Genomic DNA, 16,238 nt, shown 5'->3' with positions numbered 1-16,238 from the left:
TGGGCAGCAACAATTCATGGGGGCTTAGGCACGCAGGAGATTGAAATCATCCATCCACAGCCTGTGCCTGTATGGTCCTAGTACGGCTTTCCTTGTAATATTAATTAATTGTTGACACTCAGAGTGTGTCCAGGCGACGGACTTGAGAGGCCCAAGTGACCCTTTCTGGTGCAGAGAAAATAGAAAAACTGCACATAGAACTGCTAAATGAAATGAATGTTATTAATACGTAAATCAAGAAGAACATGTCAGCTATGAATAACACTCACAAACTGGCGAGCAGCCAATCATTCTTGCAGCATGGCACAGTGAAGCATCAAACTGGCAGCACATACAGCAGCGCAAATCACATGGACTCCACTGTGTGAATATTGTTGTGCCCATGAGAAGATGTCACCGCGGCTCGCCTGGGCTGAATCTCACAGTAGCAGCTATGATTAGATAATGCAACCACAGTCGCGATCCGGGGGCCCACCTGTGAGAGCCTCAGGGTGCCAAAGGACAGAGGTCACTGACTGGGGCTGGCACCAGTTCAAGTTGCCGCAAAACAGCAACACTTGCATGCCAACCCTAGGTAATTATGCCCTCTGTAGAGGGGCCTTGGGGTCAACAAGAGGCGGACACCACGTTATGTTTATGTATATTTATTAATATAATTATCAGAGCGCCGGTAACAGCACCAGCTCGTAACTCGGCTGGGGGACAATGGTCAACATGGCCGCACGTGCTCCCAGCATTCCCTGCCGAGATGCGGCAAGAACACTGGAGCGCTACTCTACATATCTCCCTCCTTTATCAACACTGCAATCAACCATGAACAAATCATCAGGGAAACACTGGATAAGCATAGGTCCACCCCCATGGCGACATCTAATAGAACTTTCCATACTCGCTCTCAACCCAATTACCTGACAAACAATCCATTCTCACGTCATATGAACTCATTCCTACGGCAATCAATAAGGCAGGAGAAAATAACATCCAAACAATAGAAACAATCATAACGAATGGAGAACGAACTTCCCAATCCAATGACAGAGGGCCCAACACCAACAACCTTAAGAATGTGACATTAATGCCTGAAAAAGCAGTCTCAGCTAGGATAAGGGAGCATGAACACCTACCGTGTATACTACTCAACTGTTGTTTAGCAAATAAACACGCAGCTGACATAGCAGACATCATCCTAAACCAGGAAACAGACGTTATAATACTAACTGAAACATGGCTATCGGACTCATCCTCGCCAAGCCTAGACTTGTTAGTCCCACCGAACTATCAGATTATGAGACAGGACAGAATTGAAGGAAGGGGCGGAGGTATTGCCTGCATTCACAGATCAAACATCTCCATCACAAAAATTAATGCTGAACCGTTAGAATCCTGTGAATACATGGGCATGTCACTCAGATCAGTTGACAACCAAAATTATAAATGTCACGCTCTTTACCACCCCCCTAGTTCAAAGACCAAATTCATAGAAGAACTAATTGATATCATTACCACCAACTCCAACCTACAATCGAACGATATCTTCCTAGGAGACTTTATTATCCATTGGAAAGATCCGACAGATTGTCAAACTAACATCCTTAAAACATTCTTGGTAGAACAATCACTAGTCCAAGAATCTAATCTCCCTACCCACTCTAAAGGATCCACCTTAGACTGGATTCTAACTAGAGAGAAAGTGATAGAGAACGTTGTAATCACACCATGCGACTGGTCTGACCACCATATAATCATATTAGAAATTCCCTTCAAGAAAACCAAAGCATCCTTGCAAGCCACCAAAACAATAAAATGGATGAAGGACACACGAGGAGCAAATATGGAAATGATAGCCACACGCTGTTCATTAGATTTACAAACTCCCAAAAACATGATTGATGTCAATGACCTCACCCTGCACTATAACAAGACAATGCCAAATATCATCGAGGACATAGCACCCCTAAAACTGAAAAGGGTCACCGACAAAATCAAAAACACATGATTCAACGATGCCCTTAATGAAGAAAGAAGATCAATGAGACTAAAAGAACGCAAATGGCGACAACATCCCTCCTCACCCCACTTAACCATACTAAGACAATCGAGGAAGGCTTACAATAAAAGCATCATTAAATCTAAAAAAGACTTTTTCAAGAAGGAATTAGACAGTGCAGTTAATAGACCCAAGAAACTGTTTGATCTCCTTAAAGAACAATCCAATAAATCTGCTAAAGTAGCACCAGTCATCAACATTAACAGCCTGAACAGTGAGGATTTCTCGACCTTCTTTACTGATAAAGCTGACTCGTTGGAAAAGGAATTAAAAAAAGCAGCCAAAGACATAGAAAATACGGCGGATTTGAAGTACGAAGAACTGACTCAACAAGAAATAAGGAAACCGAAAAACAATGCCAGATGGTCAGATTTTAAAGTAGTCAACGAAATAGACATATCAAAGATCATGTCATCCACTAAACCGAACAACCACTGTAATGATCCATTACCTGCAAAATGCTGGCCCTCCTTAAACCATCTTCTAATCCCACTGTGGACTAAGATCATAAATGCCTCACTTTCGCAAGGTCTAATTCCTACATGCCTTGGAACAGGACAAGTCATCCCGTTACTGAAAAAACCCACAGAGAACCCCACGGTGCCAAACAACTTCAGACCTGTAACTAACATCCCCATGTTAGCAAAAGTCCTGGAAAAATGTGTCCAACAACAATTAAGTCGACACATGTCTGAGTTCAACCTGCTAAATGTTTGCCAATTGGGTTTCCGTCCAAACCACAGCACGAAAACTGCAATCTTACACATCGTAGATGATGCACTTCTGGCTCTTGACCATAATGAAACCTGCCTTCTAATATTGCTGGACCTTTCATCTGCGTTCGACACAGTGAATCCCGAAAAAATTATAGACCGGAAGAAGAACAGAATGGGCCTAGATGGTACAGTCCTTAACTGGTTCAGCTCCTTTCTTAAGAACAGATCACAAAAATTCATGGTCAACCAAACCCTCTCTGGCCCAACAAATAACACAATAGGAGTTCCTCAGGGATCAACGCTCTCACCGGCTATATTAAATCTTTACATGGAACCACTAACAGAAATACTACAAAAAGCAAACATAGCTTTCCACATGTATGCAGATGACACCCAGCTGTACATCAAGGAGGCATCAACAGAAGAAATTAAGACCATGAACTATGCACTATCAAGAACCCTCAAATGGCTCACCAAGAATCATCTGAAACTAAACCCACAGAAAACAGAATTCTCACTAATCACACCACTTAAAAGCAATCAAAACTTAACAGAATGGACCAAACTCATCACTGCTCTTAACTGTACCCCAAAGATTGGTGACTCCACCAAGTCACTGGGAATTTCCCTAGATAAAAACCTGAATATGTGAGCACATATTAATGCAATGGCAAAAAACGCCTGGTTCCACCTGAGCTACTTGCGAAAACTTAAACCCTTCCTGAGCAAAACAGATCTTAAAACAGCAGTACAAGCACTGGTCATTTCAAGGATCGAATATGGGTGCTCGACCCTGGCTGGTCTCCCCAAGATCGCAACCGCTCCATTAAAAGCTTGTCTTAATGCAGCCAAAAGACTGATAGCAGGTTCAAAAAAATTTGACCACATCTCACCTCACCTGAAAATGCTAAACTGGTTGCCAGAAGAAGCACGAATTCAATTCAAATTGGCATGTATCACCCACAATGCAATTCACCACAAAACTCCAGGTTACCTGGCCCAGAAACTTACGCCATCAGGAGGTAACAGACCTTCCAGGAGCAAATCAAACTTTCTTTAGAAACCGGCTCGCTTCTACAAGAAAAAGACATATGACCGAGCATTCTCAGGAGCAGCACCAAGAATTTGGAATGCACTTCCGCCAAACATCAGAAGAATTACATCCATTGCAACCTTCAAAAAGGAAGCAAAATCATACTATATGAGCAAATTTCTTCCATAAAGAGCCAAGGGGAGGCCTGCTATCCTAGCCAAAGTATTTATCTTTTGATGACGAAACAATATTTTATAAGCTATGTCACTCCACGCTGGATCATGAACAAAGATAATCATGTACTTTAACTGTGTCTGACAACTGTATATTGAATGTATTTATGTCTATATGCTAAACTGAAGTATGTAACATTACCAACTGATGAATCTCTACTGTAAAGCGCTCAGACACCCTACGCTGGGTCTTGTTCGCGCTATAGAACACACTAAATAAATAAATAAAATAAAAATGTACAGTGTCCAATGATAGTCCTTACTACTAGATGGTTATGTTTTCATGTCAAACTCTCGATATCTTTTAGGCAGTACCACGGTCCTGCCTTTGCGGGTGTGTTTCACCGGGGTGCGAATCCTGGTCTCTCTGCTGCTGCTCCGAGGGGCATAGTTTGGTGTCTCTTGTGTTTGGCCCCCCTTGCCAAAGCACGCGCTCCTTGGTCCTCCCGCTGTACGTGTGTTCCTTTGTCTTCTAGATTCTTCTGTGTGCTGGTGGTAGTCGTCTCTTCTGCATTGGTGCTCCTCGTGTCGCTACTGGATGCTTCTGTTTCTGTAGTGTTTTCTTCCTCCTTTGGGTTCTTGTCGTCATCTCTTTCTTGTTGCATTTCTCCAGTCCTGGTCCAATTCAACACTTTGTTGCACCTTGACATTCTGTCCTGAGACCATACCTTTATGTCACTTAATTGGGCTGATCTTGTGTAGACTTTGAGTACTTGAAGGGGCGTTCTATACTTGCTGTCGCCTTTCCTTCTCATCTGAGCCAGCGTCACCCTGACCCATAACTGGCTGCTTCCGCTCTTAGGTACCAGCGACTGTTACCTTGCTCACTGTGGCTTTGCTGACACTGTCCTTTTTGACGGCCTCTGCACACCTCTTTGAGAGTTCCGCTTTTTTGACCCTAGCTACAATCTCTTTGAGAGGGGCTTCGCCACTGACCCACAGCTTCTCCTGTATGGATGTATTCACCTTGTGCATGATGATTTGGTCCCTTATGAAGTCATCATGGAGTCCTCCGAATTTACAGGTGACTGCCAATCTCTTCAGTGCTGCAACATCTACTGACTCCCCCGCGTTCTGTTACTGTTGAAAGAAGTTGAAGTGGTCAATCGCAGTGCACACCACTGGCCAATAGTGGCAGTCCAGGCCCTCTGTGGCGTGTTGGAATACATCATCATCATTTTTAGAATTTGGGGTCAGGTAGGTACTTGTGACAAGCAGGAACCCTCTCCTATAGTCAGGGCAGGAAAATTACTCTATCAAAATAACCCCTGCTCACCCTCTAGGCGGCATGGCGCGAGCAGTCAAGGCTTATTTCAGAGGCGATGTAAGTTAAGCAGTTGTGACCACATACAGTAACCCAGTGACAACCCTACAAATGAACACCACACAGGTTTTATATCAAAAATAAGTATACTTTTTAAAAAGTTATCACAAGACCAATAAACGACAAAAAGAATCCGCAGTACTATTAAGTTTCCAGAGTTCAGGTTAAAAAGGCTTAGTTCAAGGTTCTGTGCGAGTCAGTAGCCTTGTCCGGCTACAGCGTTGCTGAAAAGAACACAGAGTCTAACAAATCCAGCGTACCGCGGCAGTCCGGGCCCACTCAAATGTCGACAGACACAGTCACAGTACCTTTTCCTTGAGGGGGCCGGCAAGGATGGGCGAGCCGGTTCTGGGGTTCGTCACGGTGTAGAAAAAGAAAGGGTTGCAGATCGCGGTGCAGGCTACGGCTCATTGGTGGCGTAGGGACGGAGTCGGTGAGCTCAGAGCTTGCATTGTTCGAGGCAGACGTTGCTATTTGCGGTGCTTCCAGCTTTAAGGTGCGGCGACAGAGCCGGAGTTCGGGAGTTGGCGTCGATCAGTCCGGACAGCGGTGCAAGTCGGGCGGTGCGTCGCAAAGCGTACGAGGCGTTGCCCAACTCCGGTGCGGTCACAGGACTCGAGGTCAGCAGCAGTGACCGCATCGGTCAGACCAGTTCGAGTCAGTGTAGCGAGGCGTTGCACGTCGCGGGGTCCTTCCAGTCGTGGTGCAGGCTATGGCTCGTTGACGGAGTCGGTGAGCGCAGAGCTTGCGTTGTTCGAGGCGGACGTTGCTTGGTGCGGTGTCGACAGGACACCGGGCCGGTTGTGAGAGTCGGTCACAGCTCCCTGCCTCTGTAGCCACTTGTTTCCAGCAACAATTCACAAAGGCTGGTAAAGTCCACTGGTCCTGGGACTTCGGACAGGGGGCAAGCTCTCTTCCAAGCCCTTGGAGATCTTTGCACGAGTTGAAAGAAAAGTCCAATGGTCTTTCTCCTCTCTTTGGCAGTCAGGCAACCACTGCAGGCCAAACCCACAAGCCGCACTTGAGCTTGAGAATAGTCTCTCCTCAGTTTCTTCAGGTTCCTTCTCCTCAGCGGAGGTTTAGTCTTGTAAGTCCAGAAGTGATTTAATTTCATGGGATCAGGGTCCCACTACTTATACTCCAAAATCCTTTGTTCTCCGAGGGGAAAGGGGCCTGTGTCCAGTTCAAGCCAGTTCTGTTTAACAGACTTCTCCTTTCCTTTCACAGCACAGGGCAGGCACATCAGACGCCCCACAGGAGGTGGAGCCAGCATTGTGGAAGGCAAGTACAGTCTAGGAGCAATTTGTTGACAGTCTTCCTTCTCTTCTTTCAGTGTGTAGGGCAGAGACATCAGACACACCACAGGTGGTGGAGCCAGCATTGTAGAGGGAAGGCCCAGTCCTATTCAGGTCCCAGGTACAACTCCTCCCTCCCATCTAGATGCAGATCTCCCTATTCACCACCGGGTTGCCCCAGCCTGTCTCCTGGTATCCCCCATCCCTGTCACACACAAACCTACACAACCTCGCAGAGGCAGGCTCAAATGGTTAGGCAAGCAAATACCTACTTTCTAAAAGTGGTATTTGCAAACACAGAATATGAAAATAAACTTAATTAAAAGATGTATTTTATTATTCTGAAACCAGGCACACTAAACTTGAATTTCTAACATGTTTTCTAAGCCTGTTAGGATTATAAATAGTAACAATTCTAACAGCCCATTCTGGCCTATGGAGAACAGGTAGCCTTGCAATAGTGAAAAACGAAAATGGCTGTAATTCACTATTAGAACATGCCTCACACACCAGGGCTTGTCCTACCTTATACTTACACTGGACCCACCCCTTGGACCTACCATAGGGGTGACTAATATGAAGAAAAGGGAAAGTTTAGGGACTGGCAAGTGGGTGCACTTGCCCAGTCAGCATGGCAGTACCAGACTGTATGCAGGCTCTGCAATGGCAGACCTTAGACACATTTTACAAGGCCACTTCTGTGGTTGGCACAACCAGTGCTGAAAGCCCACTAGCAGCATTTTGATTCAGTGCACTGTACTAGGGTCTGACAAGTAAACTAAACATCCAATAATGGAACCACTAATTCCTATATCACTCTAAAGTGGGGAGCACTCGCACTGTGGCACTGGAAAGCAGTGGTACAGTGCTCAAAGCATCTAACACCAGCAAAAACACATGAGGCAACAGTCAAAATGGAAGGGAAACCCATGCTAATGGTGCCAGGTGTAACAATCATCTTGGGGCCTTGTCCTTTTTACTAGGTTCATATACACCCTGATGCCTTCTGGGCCTAAATTGTGTAGCAGGATCTTCTTTTTCCGCTCGCTCAGAAAGACTTCACCCCCTTCGTCCTTCAGCGCCGACAGATAGTTCAGGAAGTACTCCTTCCAGTCTTCCCATTTCATGGCTGGTTCTCCTGCTTTCGGTAGGACGGGAACCAGGTTCGTGAGGGAGAAGGTTTGGGCACACATGGCAGCCTGCCTTCTTGGTGGCTCTTAGTCCGTCCTGGGCGGGGGCATCCCCGGTGCACTTTGCTCGTGCAGGCTTGTTCCCCGGTTTTGGGCGCGAAGTTCTCTCCCACACTGGCCTGTCCTTGGTGCGCCAGGATCAAATGTCCACCGGGTGCTTGACCTACCTCAAGCTGCTGGCGTGTAGGGTGCTTGGCTTGGCTGCTTTTGGCGCTTCGGGGTACCCTGGGTAAATCCCTGGGGTGTCTGATGCACGTCTATGTCCTCCATTCAGCTTGGCTGCCTGGTGTTAGGCCACAGGTTGCTGCCGACCTAGAGCATGGTCAGGTGCAGTGGTGCCTTGCTTGGCCCTCCCTGCTCTCCCTCGGTGTATGGGCTGGGCCGGGCCCTCTCTGCGGGTGATCGCGTTGTGTACACTCCTACTGCGGGGCAAGGTGCCACTTCTCTCAAGGGGCAGTTGCTCCTGGTTGCTGGAGTGGAGCTGGTCGATTGAGGGTAGGCAGGGATAGCGCTTCCTGGACCCCCTTTTTGCACTCTGTGGCTTGTGGCCATGCATGCCTGCACTTTCTGCTGTTGGGGACCCTGCTCTGCTTCACCACTGGGGAGGGGCACCGCAGGACTCACGGTTCAGCCTTGGATGCGCTCCTTGCATTTTGCTGGCTGGTTGCACCCCCTCTCCCCATCCTCCCTTGTCGCTGGTCAGCAGCTCCTTGCAGCTGCGTCACCGTCCCATTCCTCGTTGGCGGGATCTCCGTTTGCTGCTCCGCTGCTGCACTCTCGATCTGGCCCCGTGATCCGCGAGTCGCCTCAGATCCGTGTTGCAGGTCCATTAGTGGGTGTGTCCGCCTCCCCAGCTTCGTTAGCAATTTGTAGAGGGGCCTTGGGATCAACAAGAGGCAGACACCACATTATGTGTATGTATATTTATTAAAATAATTATCAGAGCGCCGGGAACAGCACCAGCTCATTACTCGGCTGGGCGACAATTGCCAACATGGCCGCTCGCGCTCCCAGTGTTCCCTGCCCTGACGCAGCAGGAATTCTAGAGCGGTACTCTACACCCTCTCCTCTCCATGGACTTCTGCAGGCTGGCTACATAAGCTAATGCAGTCAGTTGAGCCCAGCCCACCACAGCAAGAAGAGAGAATGCACTGCTACAATTAAGATGTTAATAGCGATGGTCTTAATTATAGCAGTGCATATTTATAGTTTTTTTTCTCCTAACTTTCACAATCTCTTCAAATATCAAGCAATGGGGGGGAGGCAGCTACTGCAATGGTATCTTGTAAGCAGAACCAAACAAAAACGGACAGCTGCCACATTTATGCAAGGTCGTGTGGGCATTGCAGCATGTCTAGGGCCACGCTGACTTCTGTAAAAAAATAAAATTAAAAATAAGCACTTAAAATGTAAGAAGGAACAACATTGGAGAGATGGAGGTGAGTGGCTTCGAGCAGCAGGCAACGTTAGTGAGTTTGTTTTAATTTCAGCAGCAGCGCATAACAAAAGAAATGAGCGGCTGCCGTTCTTGAACCTGAAGGTGCCTCGCAGAGGAAAGCATGACGTGGCTGCAGTAGGACACAATATTTAAAGAAAATAGTGCTCACAGACTCAAAAAAGATACAGTGTAACCACACCAGTAAAAAGTCCAGTCTTCAAGAGATTTGCTAAGGAGGAACTAAGAAGCCTATTAATGAATCAGAAACAACCATTTAGAAAAGGCAGTAACAGGAGATAACTGAAAAGATGGGTGGAGAGTGCCCCGAGTTTCAAGTCCACACCTGAATACAGCATGCCTCGCAGAGCAGTGCATGTGCTGCCCAGGCTCGACCTAAAAAGAATTAGGTCTCATAAAACACAGGGATCTTATTTGAGTTCATCTTTTAATAGACAGTATTATATTAGGTATTAACAAAGACTATAGGGCTAGCTTTAATGTGGAATCACATGTAAAGACAGATTTTCATAAATGATTTTTATGACATTCAAATCGGCCTTTTTGGCTTCGATGGTGCTACATAAAAGTACCAAAGAATTACTTGTTTTCTATATATAATGCACATAGGAGATGGATATTTGAATGTGACAGTGCAATCAATTAATCGATCAGTATTTGTACAGTGCGGCACAGTGCAATCAATTAATCGATCAGTATTTGTACAGTGCTGCTTATCAACCCGGGGGTATCCAGGCTCCGAGCGGTGGGGAGCCTTGGTCAAAGAGCCAGGTCTTGTGTCCCTTCTTGAAGTCAGTGAGTGAGGGGAATTTTGGAGGTGGAGGGAGAGCAGGAGGTCGTTCCAGGACTTGGCTGCGAGGTACGAGAAGAAGTGGCCTCCTGTGCAGCTCCAAGTGATGCGGGGGATGTGTGTCAGGGTCGGCAGATCAGACTTGTCTGGTTGGCTGGTGGAAAATCAGGCAAAGGTTGATGTAGGAGGGTCCAGCATTGTGGAGGGCCTTGGAGGCGAGGGTCAGCAACTTGACTGGCATCTATTCTGGATGGAGAGGCAGTGGAGGTTTCTGAGATGTGGGATGATTCTGGTCCATTTGGGGAGGTTGAGGATAAGTCTGGCTGTGGTGTTCTTTATAGTCTGTAGTTGTTTGAGGAGGTGCGAGGTTGTTCCGGAATGGAGAGCATTTTCGTAGTCCAGTTGGCTGGTGACGACGGCTTGAGTCACTGTTTTCCTGGTGTTGACGGGAATCCATCTGAAAATCTTATGAAGCATGTGGAGGCAGAGGGTGTGAAAGCAGGAGGAAGCTACTGTGTTGACCTGGCACTTCATGATGATGATTGTGTGCACTTTTCAGGTATGGATGAGATATCTGAAGAACTGTCTAGAATGATGAACGCAGAAGAAATAGTGGCAACACTGAAGGACATCAATGAACAAATTGATAAACACACTCAAGAGGTCAACGAACCGAAGATTCGGAAGTTTAAACGCGATATGTTGGATTACAAATTAGGGGAGGTGTACACATGGGCAGATGTGTACGCACAGAGGAGGAGAAATCGCCCCAATACACCGTACACCAACACTTCCTTGTCAGGGAGTGATATGTCCAACAAACCTTCATCCAACAAAGGTCAAATACCCAAGACCAGACCACCTAACATCCATGAAGGTACCAGTACGGCTACAGGACCCACGACATCTAGAGTGACAGACACCGGAGTACCTTTTTTAGAACAAGGCCCCGCACAAGTAGACGACACAGGAGGGGACAAAGACCCTCCAAACACAAGAAGTGTAACCAAAGAGAAAGAGAAGAAAAAACAGACGAACAAGAACACCTAGTGATTAATATCTCCGACCATAGATTAACAAACCAAGAACTTAAAGTATTGCAGAAAGGAACGTCTTTTGTCCCAACCACTCAAACGAACTCATTAGAACTCGAGGTCAGCTTCTTTAAGCTGATGAGAAAATTGAGGTTGCGCCATTATTTCGATAACATCGCTCCGAAATCACAGACCCAAGAGCCTGACCAACTGAAAGGTCTACGACCCAAAAGTGTGTTCATGGCTCTCATGAGCCATAAGACTGTAGATCTATTTGAAACAATGGTTAAACAAGATCTAACTAAAATCAAATGTGAAAGAAAAGGGAAGAAGAACATGACTAGCAAAGATTTAAGTATATTGAGAAACCTTGCTAACAATCCCAACATTATCTGTGTGAAAGCAGACAAAGGCGTAGGTCTTGTCGTAATGAACACCACTATGTATCAGAACAAAGTCACAGAACATCTTTTTGACAACAACACGTATGCCCCTTTGGAGTACAATCCCACACACGAATATTTGAATAAACTTACAGACATCGTTTCTAAAGCCAAGGACAACGGGGTGATCACTGAAAGAACCAAGAATTTTTGATCAAATCCAACCCAAGCAGCCCCACCGTCTACATGATGCCCAAGGTGCATGAGAACTTGTTAGATCCACATTTACGCCCCATCGTTTCCACAACAAAACAGCATACATGAACCGATAGGTCAATTTATTGATAAGTATATGCAACCCACTGTACAAAGCATGACGACCTATATTAGGGACACCACTGACTTTTTAACGAGACTCAACATGCAACAAATCGAGCCAAACCAGCAATTAGTGCTTTGCACAATTGATGTTAAGGCTTTATATACCTCAATTCCTCATGATGCAGGAATTGAAGCTATGGAGGAAGCAATACTCACTACAGATTTCGATCTACCTGTTCAAACTCTTTTGATGGAACTTATCATATTCACTCTATATCACAGCTATTTCAAAGTCAACAACATTTGGTACCAACAGCTGGTTGGAACTTCTATGGGCAATTGCGCTGCCCCAGTGTATGCTAACATTTTTATGAAATCCTATGAAGAACAGAATATATTGAGCAACCCCACATGGATCACCAACTTGAAAATGCTTGTTCGCTATATGGATGATATTTTTATCCTGTGGAAGGGTACTAATGAATCTCTAGAAAGAGCATTAGCAGAACTGAACACTAAAAATGACAGGATACAACTTACATGGGAAATGTCAGACAAAACCATCACCTTTCTGGACGTACGCATCAATCTACGTTCAGGTGGGATAGAAATGGAGATGTATCGAAACGAAACTGACAGAAATAATGCTTTGCACTTCCAAAGCTTTCACCAAGAACCATTAAAATATCATTTACCCACATCGCAAATGATTAGGGTGAAGAAAATTACATCTGACCCAGACAAAGTGAACACAAAACTTAAGGAAATGGGCGACAGATTTCGAAACAGAGGTTATCCAGAGACGGTGATCAGTCAATCGATGCAAAAAGTAAACAACATGCAGAGAGCAGATTTGTTGAAGACACGCATCAGAGATAAAGAAAAGAGAACGACCATTGTGTCCAAATACTCCACAATGAGTTACAAGTTTAAGAAAATAATTAAAAATAACTGGAAAATTTTGAAATCTGAACCAGACTTCAAAAACGCTTTTGATCAACAACCCATTTTTGCCTTCACGAGGGGTAGAAATCTTGGAGAATTACTTAAGACCAAAACTAACCCAGAAGAGACATTTTGCAGAACCAGACCCTGTTTACAATGTGGTCATTGTAATAACATAATCAGAGGCAATTATCTAACCCACCCCATGAAAGGACACAAAATTAAACTTCATGTTAATGCTACTTGTGATACAGCTAATGCTATCTATATGTTGAAATGCCCATGTGGAAAGGTGTATGCTGGTAAGACCACACGCAAGATCAAAACAAGACTGCATGAACACAAATCCAACATCAGAACTGGTAATGTAAAATCTTGTGTAGCCATGCATTTCAAGGAAGCACATCATAATGTATCCCAGTTACAATTCTTGATTCTAGAAGTTATTGAAAAGAAGGAAGGGCGAGATAAAAACTGCTTTTTGCAACAAAGAGAGAATAATTGGATGTATTTGTTAAATTCCCACAAACCGTTTGGTCTCAATGACCAGACAGAATTTACTTGCTATCTGTAATCATTGTTTTTCGACTTAGCCTTGTACCTAGAATGTAGTATGTGTGGTTTTCTATCACCATGTACATATATTTTTCACTTTGTCTTAATTCTAGTTTAGTTATATTTCTGCTTTTGTTCTAATTCACAACTTTATTGACATTCACTGAAACACAGAATCCCCTTCACGAACACTGGATACCTTAGTCTGCACTTTTTCTTTGTATCTATTCTCTGATTGGCTGACTTCCGATCACATGATCGGGGACCGGACAAATCGACACACGAGTAACTGATCCTGTTTGCATCCTCTCTGACTTCTATATAGCTATTGGCGGTCGAGTGCGACTGCTTGAAACTACCACAGAGACACCGCATTTGTTGCGAGTTTGCGAGAGAAACGCTTCGCGTCTTACGAGTAAGTGTTCAAAATATGCCAGAATGAGGAGATTTTGCTCATGTACATTTATATACAGATTGATCTGATAATGTTTATGTTTTTGTTGTTTCAGCTTGGACTATTTTGTTAGTCGATAACTTGACGATATATCTCAGTTCACTACTGATTCATGTGAGTGCCTGAGGGCAGTTGAGTTTCAGTTTTTATATCACGACACAAAGTCACTTTGTTTTTTTTTCACGTATATGCACACTTTATAGTCACCAAGCATGGAAAATAACATTTGGAGATCATTTCATGTTTTTATGTCATGTGTAACACGCACTTGTATTTTGATTATATCATTATCATACCTTGTTTCAGCCTACTGTCCCCGATGAAGGGCACTGCCCGAAATGCATTGGACTGATAAAATAATGTTTATTGACACGAAATTAATATGATGAACTTAAATTGATTCTGATGATTTATGAAGTAAATATTTTCTTTGGAGAACATGAACTTTCGACTTGGTTGTCGATCATTTGAACAATAAGGAATCCTGGTTGGTCCAGGAAATTATTGAGAAGTAAGCCTGGGGATGCTTTCAATGTTTCATTTGTGAGCACTACTCTCTCTACTTGAATAAAGCCCTGCCCTGATGAAGACCTTTGTATAAATTCAGCTTTCTGGTCCCTATAACTGAAGGTCAAAACATGTTGGATCTCACCATCTAGAGCTCTGCAGCAACCGAAGAAAACATCATTCCTGATAATAGGTGTCTTGAGCTGGACTCATTAAGTTCGAGACTACAGTTTGAAAATAAATCTCTAACCTCTGTAGGACCTATAGAGTAGACTAAGTTGAGGACGAAAATAAAATAAGTCCCAATACTGAGTACAACTTAGTAGGACTTTTAAGTTTTGTTGAGAAGCATATTTCTTTGTAAATCTAAAAGAATGATTGCAATCAAGGTTGATGTTGCTTCTATATGTGAAAAATTATTTGTTGTACCACACATATATGTAATGTTAGTCTTCTTTATGTTAACTGTGTTGTGAGTTGATTTGAAAAAAGTATTTGTTTACATAACAAAATAGAGGCGTAGGTCCTAATGTGTTCTGTGAAAGGAACCTTTGTTTCAAAAATTGAAAAAAGAATTAAAAAAATTCTGTATCCCAGAGTTAATAAAAAGGACTACTAAGGCAAAAGTAATAGTTTCATTGATGGTTTCAGATGCACCTGTTTGTTTTGATACTTCTATATTGATTCTAGCCTCTGAATGTCCTAAACTGAATCACTTCCCTTTGTTGTAATCATGATTCACCTAGAAGGCATATTCACTGCCCTGGCCTCCTCATTGCCATTAGGGCATCTCAATCCTGTGCCCCTGTTAAGGACTGCAGTACTTCCCAGAAGAAAAGGCCCCGCAGGCACAAGGCAGCTGCCTAAAGAAACATGGCGCAGCCACTCAATCGCATTGCGGCTTGGTCTAGGCTCAGCCCCCCTGTGCAGGCCAACGGGACCCGTACCACCCGTATCTGAGGCAGCCCCAATAGGAATAAGGTATTTAGCTGTCTGCGCTGCCCGGACTCACTCTGTACTTTTCATGTGCTCACAGGCTGGTATCTGCATCTAGGGGCAGCTACTCTGGTGCGGCGGCATGAAGAGGGAGGCGCGGCCTCGCTCGCTGATTCGGGGTTGCTGCTCGACGTCAGCAGAACTCTTCGCCTCCTGGTCTGGCTCACTCTCCTTTCTTTGGCCCACAAACACGGGGTAGGCTCCGGCCTGAATTTAGGAACTGCGGCGTCTCTCCTTATCAGAGCCAAGCCCTCAACCAAGCTCAGTCTGTGCCTGCCTTTTGCCTGGTTTCCGTGTTCAGCTTTCCGGCCAGAGGCTCTGCCCAATCAATCAATCAATCAATCAGTGACACTTATAAAGCGCGCTACATACCCGTAGGGTCTCAAGGCGCTGGGGGGGGGGGGTGCCGCTACTGCTCGAACAGCCAGGTCTTCAGCTTCTTCCTGAAGGAGAGGTGGTCTTGGGTCAGGCGCAGGTCGGTCGGGAGGGAGTTCCAGGTCTTGGCGGCCAGGTAGGAGAAGGACCTTCCTCCTGTAGTCGCTCTTCGGATGCGGGGGACGGCGGCGAGGGCGTGGTTGGCTGATCGGAGGTGGCGTTTGGGAGCGTAGAAGTTGACTCGGCTGTTGAGGTAGCTCGGGCCTTGGTCGTGTAGGGCTTTGTGTGCGTGGGTGAGGAGGCGGAAGGTGATTCTTTTGTTGACGGGGAGCCAGTGAAGGTCTCTCAGATGTCCGGAGATGTGGCTGGTTCGTGGGATGTCGAGGATGAGTCTGGCTGAGGCGTTCTGGATCCGCTGGAGTCTCTTCTGGAGCTTGGCGGTGGTGCCGGCATAGAGGGCGTTGCCGTAGTCCAGCCGGCTGGTGACGAGGGCCTGGGTGACGGTCTTTCTGGTCTTGGTGGGGATCCACCAGAAGATCTTCCGTAGCATGCGTAGGATGTTGAAGCACGCTGAGGAGACGTTG

The sequence above is a fragment of the Lissotriton vulgaris genome, chromosome 10 (assembly GCF_964263255.1).
Source record: "Lissotriton vulgaris chromosome 10, aLisVul1.2, whole genome shotgun sequence".
Taxonomy (NCBI): domain Eukaryota; kingdom Metazoa; phylum Chordata; class Amphibia; order Caudata; family Salamandridae; genus Lissotriton; species Lissotriton vulgaris.
Note: the sequence above shows the minus strand (reverse complement) of the source record.